The following is an 11,428-nucleotide window of genomic DNA, read 5'->3' as shown; positions in this document are numbered from 1 at the left end:
AATAGTGCTTAGTATTATTATTAGTAATGCTGATATAAAACGAATTTAACTATAATATTACATTATATTTTGCGAACGAAAATGTCACTTCTCTGTAAGTAATTTTATAAACTGAATAACTTTTATAAAAGTTTATTCAGACACATTTATTAATGATTTCATTTTTACTAAAATAAAAAACAAAAACATAAATGCAAATAAAAAAATAATATTTATTTATTTAAGATTAAAATTAAAAATAAAAGAAACATTTACTACAATAAAATTATTTTGAAAAAGGATTTAGATTTTGTTTATTTAAAAATAAATTATTAAAAACTTTATCTCTATATTGCACGAATAAGGTTTTAATATATTAGTTTATGAATTGTATGTCAGCTGAGTTGAAATTCCGATCCACGTGATGAACGGGTTTTAAGATCGGCCGAAGTGTCGTATGGAAGCTACGGCAAATGTGTCGGGGTGGCAAGCTACATCCTCCGTACGTAAACGTTTGCATTTCGAACGTGCCCGGACGCGGTTTGTACGACGTGGCAGTAAATTTCGTGCTAAGCCGAAGTCACCCTGAGTGATTTACGCGAGTGCCGAGGGCGGAAGGGTGATTTTCGGTTTTGGATCGTCGACTTTCGTCATTCTGGTGTCTTATCGGCGACAGGTGAAAGAAAGGACATAATTGTGAAGTAAATCTCCGGATAAACCTACCAAACTCGTAACATGTCTACAACATAATTTTCGTTATTCAGTTGCAAATAAAATTGTGGATACACAACAAGTAAGAGTTTAATGCCTATTATGAAGCGACATCTTAGATGCTTTTTTTAAAATAATTTCTGAATTTATATACTAAATATGTAGTCATTTAAACTGCGCGTCGAAATAATTTTTCAGACTTATAAACACAATTAAGCTACTACAGTAATATCACCAATTAAATTGATAAGCAATTTAATAATTGTGGATCTTTCAGCAAAATCGTTCTTTCCGTATACGGTTTTCTCGTTTATAGAAAACAGTATAATCATGTTATTACTTGTAGAATGCTACGACTAATATTACGAGCGATTTTTGCCGTGTTGAGCTTGAGATAACAGAACTGATATCAGAAAACTCGAGGTATTCGCTGACTTTCAGGAACGCCGTGCTATTCACATTACACTATCTGACATTATCGTAGTCATGCATCTTCCAACGCTGATTACCATTATTAAATGTCAAAGTTCCTAAATTATTGAGCATTTTGTAGACGTGAATACCTTTTCCAGGTATTCATGGGGAATATGTTCGTGTGAGTATGCTCATATTCACGGGATTACGACGTTTCCGGTTTAGACCAACTATCGCGGAGGAAAATTATGATGATCCCGCTTACCATGGGCGCACTAAGAATGACATATGATGCTCACTTTTAATGCCGATATTGTTCTTATGTCTCCATTCACCGTTTCGAAGGGCAGAAACCCAGCCCCCAGTGACTAAAGATAGCGAGGCATAAAATTGCCATTGTTCTATTACGTCCAGGCACTGGCGCTAAGCAGTTTCATAAGAATCTGTGGGCCTTAAACTATAATTACTATTAATAGAGATATATATACACTCTTGCTGTATTTTTTTAAATATATTACAGTTGACAATAATTTTCTTGTATTTTGAGATATAAATTTCCTAATAAATTTCATATCTTTTCAAATTTCTCTTTAAAATAAGTTAGTATGTTCAAACACATAACATATGAGTTACAATTTATTGAGAATGTTTTAATCTTCTGTCTGCAATCATATTTTTACTTCTTTCGTCTGCAATCTGGGTGTTTTTTCTATTTAAATCTTTTTTCTTAATTCTAAGCTTACAAAAAGCAATTCAGAGTTATTTTTCAATACCTTATTGTCGCATTACTGAATAGTTTTTTAATTTTAATATTAAAACTTTTATTTAATAAGAATTGAAATTTGAAAAAAATGAATATGACATCCATGTGTTAAAATATAAATCAATCTGTTTCTGTGTTAAAAATAACAAAATATCGTTTAACTCAAGAAATTATAGGGATGCCTTCCATTTAATGACACAAATCGACATAAATGTCATTCTATCTTTCTTTGCATTCCCCTGAATAACAAAGATAGAACAATACTTGTGTCGACTTGTGTCATTAAATGGATGGTACCTTAGCTAGTTGCCATTGCTCCTTTGATATTTAACAGCATATTCTTATATTTCATACTTGTTTATTTGTAATATTTAGTATTAAAAATCATAGATTTTTTTTATACTTTTCAATATTGTATTTAATTTGATGACATCCGGAGGTAGTAAGAAAGAAGAAAATACTTACTGTAGACAAAAGCCGATGTGTGAAGCCTCGCAAGGCGCGGAAACACACTTGTCCCACGCCACGTGGCTGTAAACAAGGGATTTCGCGCTGTCTCCGCGAAATAAACGCACGGTGGTGCACCCACGCGTCTTGCGCGAGAGTCCCATTGTTATGGAGGCGTCACGCGTGCTGCGTGGCAAATGCACTAGCGCCTTTATTCCCCTTCATTACTCACCGGGACTGTCTTAAACGTTGCGCCAAATCGCCTTGTCTGCGATGTGCCTAATGAGGGAAGAACTTTATCTGGCCTCCGATGATTTGCATCTGCAGGCTTTCTTGCGTCACTCTGTTGGGTGGCTACTTTATCTTAAATGATCTCACCTAGTGTGGTAAGCAAATTTAAAGTTTTTTCAATTTGAAGTATTAATAAATAATACTTTAAATTGAAAAAAAATAAAAAAAATTTTTATTTCTTCTTGTTTGATATACTTTTCTTTTTCTTTAATAACTTCAAATTTTCAATAACTTTCAAAGTAGGCCAAACAAGAAGAAATAAAAATTTGTTTTATTTTTATTTTTTTTCAATTTAAAGTATTATTTATTAATACTTCAAAAAATTGAAACATTGAAAAAACTTCAAATTTTTTTACCACTAGGTGAAATTATTTAAGATAAAGTAGCCATCCAGCAGAAAATATAATAGAAAATATAAGAAGTTCTTATGTCTTTCATTATATTTTCTTGTAATTACATTATATCACAAAATATTTATATACTACATTATGTACATTATAAAGTCTGCAAATGGCGTCTGACTTCAATTCGAAGGATAAGATCTTGAGAGCAATAAACGTTATCCAAATTTAACCGCGGTAGTTGAGGGTTAATGCAGAAGGCGTACGCAGGTCGTTCTCGGTAGATTGCTTTCCTCTCGCGGTCTTTCTCTCCTTTGGTCGCGGAATGCGGGTTCGAGATTTCTTCTCAAGACCCAATTGTTATACGGCTGCCCTCGCGGCTGACATTTTTATGCGCGGCCGATGGACTGACAGTGAATGTGCCACGATGTTTGGCCATGTCGGTCGTCAATCGGCATCAATTTATGATGATTCTCGCGCAAGTCTCGATTGATTTCGCTGCCACGAAAATGGACACGCCTGTTTCATGAATACACTAGAGATACAGCAAATGTATCAAATAACACAAACTCTACATTATACATACATATCAAAACAAATCGAAGATAATTTTTAAAATAAGACTGCAGATTAAGTATTAAATAATTTTTATTAATTCAAGAAAAGAGAATAGATGTGAAAAGATTATAATGCTCTTTCAATCGTAATTTTACGATGTGAAACGATTACAATGCTTTTTTCGATCGTAATTAAGAGATCCTTAATTAATCTTAATATAGAGGTGTGATTGTCATTATATTTAATGTTACAAATTTAAGATTGAAATAAGTCTATGAAATTTGTAGCATTAGCTTTTTGTTGATCGGTCTTCAATTACTCCTTTTTATTTTGTAAATTGCTCGTTCGATTTTTACGAAATTTGGTTTATAGGGTAACTTTTTAATGTTTTATTTGTAAAGTCTAATTGTCGAAAATAAAAAATTCGAAATGATAAGTCCAACATGGCAAACAGAAATGAAAAATAGAATAATCTGATTATTATATAATTCGGTTTTAGAGAATATTTAATTGCAGATTAATATCAAGATTTCAGTCTTGCTTTATTTAAAGCTCATATGCATCGCAAATGCTTAGTTACCAAATTGACTTCCAGACTCTGATTAAAAGCTCAGTGCCATTATAGATCCTTCTTCATTGGAGGTTGTTGCTCTTTTAAAATTTGACATTTTCGAGTTACATTCAAACTCGGCGATACCAAGAACCTCTGAGTTTTACGATCAGATTATTGTTTTTTTAAATTAGAATTTTAGAATTCTGAATCACAGATTCGAATTCAGTGACCCCGAAAACTCTTAGAAAACAAGATCTTTAAAAATACATAAAGAAAGGTTCAAATAATTCAAATAAAATAAAATATAATCAAAAGAGCTACGAGCCAAAACAAAACAAATTTTAATGTACATATGATATAGTTGACATTAAATAAAATAAAAGTAAAAACAAAATAAAAATATATCTACATCAAACTAAAAATATGTCTACATCAAACTAACGTTTCGACCATCTTCGAGTCATTTTCAAAGTTATAAACAATGTATATAAAAGCAGTTGACTACAATAGATTAACATAGATCACTAATTACAGAAATACAATGAAAATTATTAAAAATAGGCCTTCGTTGTTCAGGCCCTGATTTCAGTTATATGTAGTCGACGGAAGGTAGATCCTGGATTTACGACAAACATTCAAATATCGCTGAGTATTCAACAATGAACAGATGTAATTATCAAAAAATAAATCCTGGATATACGCCATGGTTCGATTACAAAAAGTATTCGCCAAATATAAAAAAATCGCTAATAATGCTATTAAGTAAGCAGAAGTAACAGTCCTTCTTACAAAAGGTTAATCCAGATTCTACAGTATAAAATTGAATAATATAAGAATAAACGTGCATAAAATTTAGTTACCAACAAAACATGTGAACATATATAATAAGTGTATAATAAAATTCAGTAATATAAATATTATAAATAAAAAGGAATCCAGAACAATATAAAAATATGCGAAATAAAATAGGTAAAAACGCAGAATATAATAATTTAAAACTATTAAAATGTTCAGAACCTAAAATAATTACTATAAAAGAGAAAACATACCTTAAGAAAGTAAAGATCTTCAATTTTTTAAGATCTTTATTAGAAAGCTCGCGCGTCCTCAAGAATTTTTGTTAATGAAAGTTTCGTTTGGAATTGTTCGAAGAATAAGACTTACAATTAATTCGACACTTCAGTCGAGTTCACTTAGCAGCTGCAACCATTATGTCGTTGGCGGGTTAGATATCGCGTCTGTGTTGTAATGCACTCATGTTTGATAATCGACGCGTCTGCTTCGACGACGCCGTGGCCCAAGAGCGCCCGCGTGTCTCCACTTCAGGAATTAAGTTTCTTATGAAGGCGGCTCATTGTTCCTGACAAATGTTACGATCAGTATGAGCTGAAAAAAAAATGAACTCACGATCGGCAGATCAGTCGTCTTCAATCGGATCCGCGGACACGCCCGGATTCGTCATCGTCTGGGCATACCGATCCCGAATGTCGTTTTAGCATATGAATGCCAGGTCACGCGGGCAAGTCCGCATCCTTATTTAATCTCGCGATGTATTTGCGCGATCCTTTGCGTTGTACGACATACAATATCCTGCATGTATCATGAGTTCTTGTGTAGGTTGAGGATTTTATTTGCGACTTGCGCGGTCTTAACCATGCGCGGCTGAACGTCTTAAACGTATACATATATAAATATATAAATATATGTCAACCTTTTATAAAACAGATTTTGTTGAATAATTTAGAATTACTCATTTCTAGAGAGTAAGAAAATCAACATTATTGAAGCGAAGTGTTCTCAATTTTTCTAAAGAGAACTCCGAATGTATCATTTAGTTTGCAGGGACAAGAGAATTTAGGACAGATGCGGAATAGTGACATAAAATATTTTGACAAACTTGTTAAAATTCTTCTTGCATCGCTTACATATAATAAAGGATTCATACGAGAGACCTAAAGAAGCTTTATACGATGCCATACCGCTTCTGTCAGTGTCCGCGACCTGGTATGCGATTTCATCTTGAAATAGCGGCTTTACTCGCGTCTCTCTGAGTTCCATTTCCCAACACAGCAGCCGCATTTTTTTCGCGACACTCGCTCAATGTACGACTGTCGTAATTCGCGCGCGAACGAGGCAGCCCGCAGTGGAAAACAGCACCGATAAGTTCGCCCAGAATGAAACGTCGGTGTCCTGGCATTATTGCCTTGTGTTATGACACCTTTATTCCACGTTTATTCAATCGCCGTGCTAAAACTGCGCTCGGAATCGACAAGGTCAGCGCTATTATCCGTCGCGAACAGAGCGTTTCATGGCAAACGTCCCTCTGGAAACGTTCTCGGAGCAATAATAATATTGAACAAAAGTAACGGCCTGGCCTTCGAGTGGATTGCGCGAGGATCGTAATTTTTCCGGCTACCCACCGTGTGCCGCTTAACAATCTTTCGCTATTCACGCAAATTAGGCAGTTAGGGTAGGCTCCCTTGCTCGCTTATAATACTGGCAATTCTTATTTTTCCGCTATATTGACTCTCCACATTTGATGCTAAAATCTGTAATACAGTTAATTATTTATATTGGGTCTGAGAAAAAATGTACTAAATTTTAATAATTACTTATTTGAATAATGCCAACTAAACATTTATTTACAGTAAATAAATGCTTATCTAATAAAAAAAAATTAAATCAGATTACTAGTTTTTGTATCAAATAATTATATATTTATATTTATAGTTGATACTATTTGAATAAATGATTTTATTAAAATTTAAAATATTTTTTTAAATATACGTTTATTAAAAGGCATTAATTAATTTCGAGGAGTCATAATGATATAAAAAAAATATAAAAAAATATTAAAAAATAATTACTAAATTTATTTTAATAACAATTATGCAAACTTGTAGATGTAGCATAAAGAATACAATTGAGTGAATCTAATAAACAAATCGTCAATCTTAGAAGGACATAGGTAATCGAATGCCTTCAAAAATTTTTTCTTTTTGAAGACTTTCTTCACATTTTCAGCATAATTCAATGAATATTGTAGAAAATTAATTCTGCAGTTAATTTACTTCACATAAATTTTTATTTGAATGCAAAATAAGTATGCATCAATTTAAATTATCCTCCATACTTATATTCAAAGTGACAATCAATTTCTATACTTTTCAAGACACCGATCAGATTACTGCATGATCAAGTTTGATTTTATATTAGGTACAGGTGTCTTTTAAAGTGATGGTTTCTTAATCTACTTGACCGTAATCGATCAAATCCGCTCTTTATCCCATTGATACGACCGGCCCTAAAACTACAGATGCCCATTTGGTTCATCCGCTCGGCTATAATCCCGCTGAGAAGATCACCCTATTTCTTCGTGCGCCTGAAAACCGGTCGCATTCCGCTAATTGGCTAAACAGTGTAACTATCCCGACTTATGGGTCGATTTACATCGCCCATAAGAAATTTGTTGCGGCCTCGTCGCGTCGCCACGGCCGACTATTAATATTGCCGCCGCGATCTCGATTTCGCGAGGTCTCCTTTCTGCGCTTTTCATCCGCGACAACTTCGATATTCGCTCAATCGTTAAGAACATACGCGTTTCCGATCCGCTAACGATCCGATATCGGTGCCTTTGAGATACGCTGTGCCACCAGCACGCCGATTACATCCGCTTATTAAGGAATCGAGTCACATTTCATTTGGACAGTAATCTAATAATACTTCTGCGATAATGTAATTAAACACTAACGATCTTGTCCTAATAAAGTCGTTAAGGTTTTACGTATAATGAATTGCGCGTTACATCCTGTCCGAGTGCTGTAGCTATTCGCCGTTGCTAAATGTTGTGTTTTATTTTTTTTAGCTTCATGAAGATACTCCGGTTAGAATCATCAGGCAAATTAATGGCGCAAATCTGGTAAGTAAAACAAGTAAAAATATAACTGTCTTGTAATTATAAATGTTAATTACTGTGGCATTAAGTTTTGAATTTTACTTTTTATAGAATAAAATATTGATTTTAATTTGACATTTGCACTTATCTTAAATAGAAAATATGAAAAGTATAAATATGGAATTCTCCTAATTTGATTTAAATTTTCGCCGTGTAGAAATAAGTGTAATATGATATTACATTTACTAATTATTAAATCAAATTTTCTGAGAAAGCTGTTGCATTTATTTCCGCTATGACTATTCCTATATTAAAATTGGCGTGTCACGTTTCTTTGAAACCTTTATTCAAAGGGATGTTGGAGTACGCCGATTTCGATGTGGCTTCGTATTCGAGGATTTTAGGGGCCGCTCGTTCCAAAATCGTGATAAAAATTTCGAAATTCAAAATGGTTGAACCAATATGGCGAACAGAAATGTTACCGAAATTTTAAATGTTCTCCGATTTCGGGGCCAACTTCTCGCTCCCCCCCAATATTATAAAATCGAATATTTTTTTCTTGCGTTCGTTTGCTCATCGTTTGTTCACGATTGCTCCGTCGGAATTTTCGTTTGCTCACCTTTAATTCCAAAGTTATACGTAATTAAAATTTTGGGGGGCCAACTTCATGCTACCCCCCCAGATATTATAAAATCGAATATTTTTTTCTTGCATTCGTTTGCATTGTTATATAATTTAAAAGTAATAATAAAAGTAATAAAACATTATAAAACAATATAAAACAATATAAAACAATGTGAAACAAAATAAAACAATGTGAAACAATTTTATAATTATATTTCTAATATTTAGATGTTTTATATCTATTTTTTTCGTGAGCGTGTGTTGATTCATGACGATTGGACGTGTAGAAATGACGGATTCGATTTAATCGAGATAGCTCTAGTTCGTTTCGCGGGGGCGTTTCGCGCGGTCCCTTTAAGGCCGCATTAATTGCCCGTGAAAACGCCCCCGCTGGCGCACCCGGGGCCCGGTTTTGCCACAGTTCATTAGGGGGTCTCGGCTGCCTTGTTGGGTAACTCCGGTTGAATCTTCGCTGCCGTGAATATAAATCCTTCCGAGGTCGCCGCAACGGACAAACGCCTCTGTCACCGCCATTTTGCGGGCCCAAGACAGGCCCACGCGGAAGTTCACCGTGTTCCGCTATCTCTCCTTATCTCCTCCTTCGAGTCAACAGCTCTCTCTTTCCCACCGCATTATCACCGCCCATTCGATACGTGCGGCAGTCCAATTCTCGTCGACGATTTCTTTAATGGTTTCTTTAACCTTCGGCGTAGAAGATTACTAGGAACGTTAGTCTATTTGCTAATTCGAAACTTAGGTAAATTGAGATGTGCCGGTCGAGAAATCAGAGATAAATCTTGTGTGCTTAATTAACCTTTCTACTAGGCAAGATAATTTATGTACTCCGCGTGGGAGATATTTTGGCCTTTTAAACCATAATGTGAAATTACTTTGCGTTTCGAGATTCTATTTTAGATTAAATTCTCGAAAAGGCTATGCATATATTTATCTCTATTTCTTTTGCAAAGTTAATAAATGTTTAATAAACGTATAAATGATGTATATATATTATTTTCTATTTTAGGAAAAATTCTGCTAAGTGCAGGTAAAAATGTTGAATATGGAACATAAATTTAATAATGCATGGGGACACGATTCTTGACATTAATGTAAGAAGGAGGAATAAATTTTCGGTATGTGACGATATGATGAAGTCGCATTAACATAGACAGAAGAGAAGGGTTTACGAAGGCGGATCCGGTTCCAGCCGTCGCAATGCGAGGAACATTTTCGAATCCTTTGATCCGAAGACGTGCCTATATGGCCACGGTTTTTATCGCGCCTCGATCACAATAAATTAATAAACACTTCTTTTTTTTTATCCAAGACCACAGGCAAGATCGGCCGGCCACGATATTAGAGGTTTATTAATTTATTTTCTCTTTATTAGGCGGCCGCGGTCGCGCCCGTCGGTAATCAGGGATCTGTAATTAGTCGAACATGCTGTCTGTCCATAGCGATTTATACCATGCCCGGGGGTGATGCCCCCCATCTTCCTTCTCCACCTCCTTCACTTCATCCTCGGTTCATTCCACCGACGCTTCTTCGATTCTTTCACTGGACAATAGCCCCGGCACTGCCATTCCTCTCGTCATCCTCGGGATCTTCCTTCTAGGAAGGACGAATTCCTTACCTTGCCTACCTATCGGCACGACGCATCCCTCAAACCCGTAATTGTCGGTGGGGACCGCGAGGCATAAACACCGCATTCGCAACTGATCAATCACTTTGTTGCAGCAGCCTTGCAAACGCGTGGAATATTCTTAACTAATATCTAAATGCACATTCGGGCTTCGGGCATTAATTGAGGGTTTCGTACACAAATTATGCAAGCGTAGTATTATGTTCTTCGAGTTAAGTAAAGTCCCGTTCAGTTAAAAATCTTGCTACACAGAAAAGCTGCTAAAAAGATGCTAATATTTGATATTTAATATTTCTTGATAATATATATAACTGTAAGATATTTCATGGAAAAATGCTGGAACTCTAATCAGTTGTTATCTTTAGAAAATATCTTGTAATAGAGAATATTTAGCAGTTTTAATCACATATAAATTAGAAAATAATTAAAAATATTTTTTAAATAATAAAAATATTTTTATAAGTAAATCAAACTGCCAAATGTCTTTTATTAAAAGATATTTTACGTTTCCTACTTTCTAACTACGTTAAAAAATAATAGATAATTAGTTTCAACAACTTTTAATGAGAATGCGCAAAAAGAATTAATAATAATATAAGGCATATTCATCAAAATTAATATTAATTCAATTAACGAATGAAAATTTAAAAAATTGATCACCAAATAAACTTACAATTAAAGATTATTCTCACAAGCTTCCTAGATTAATTTAGTTTCGCAATGCATACCTCTGTCCTCAAATCTTGGACAAACTATTCAGCTTCATATAAACATCCCTCATGATGAAATGTATCGATGATCAAATTTTCACGTCGCTCATTCATTAATGCGCATTGTCAATAATAAAATTAAGATCTCAGTATGTCAGTGTTCCTAAATTGACACGCGATAAGAAAATTATAGGTACCTTGTGTACATGTTGACCCTCAAAGTGCATCAGAGGTTTAACGAGCGACGCGTTCCCGCAAACACCAGATAAAAATCTTCCCGCGGCAGCACGTTCTTTCGTTGACTAAGTGGTTCGCAGGATGTGAAGGATCTGGACTCTGTTCACCGCTTGGCTTTGGATTTAAGACCAACGCTTGGCTGTCTGTCAGGGACCACACCTTCGGACCGGCCCTCCGGTTCCTTATAAAGTATCTTCGCCGAAGTTTCATTACTTCCGTCAAGATTGAAACGCGATGAACGTAAAGATGACGTGATGGCAATC

General features: G+C 34.8%; 1 pseudogene; it reads right to left on the bottom strand.

The window, feature by feature from the left end:
- Positions 1–9,001: 9,001 nt before the first annotated feature.
- Positions 9,002–11,155, bottom strand: LOC108765565 (uncharacterized; annotated as a pseudogene).
- Between the last annotated feature and the right edge of the window lie 273 nt (positions 11,156–11,428).

Source organism: Trachymyrmex cornetzi, unplaced genomic scaffold, assembly GCF_001594075.2.
Source record: "Trachymyrmex cornetzi isolate Tcor2-1 unplaced genomic scaffold, Tcor1.1 scaffold5, whole genome shotgun sequence".
Taxonomy (NCBI): domain Eukaryota; kingdom Metazoa; phylum Arthropoda; class Insecta; order Hymenoptera; family Formicidae; genus Trachymyrmex; species Trachymyrmex cornetzi.
This window is presented reverse-complemented; position numbering and strand designations above follow the sequence as displayed.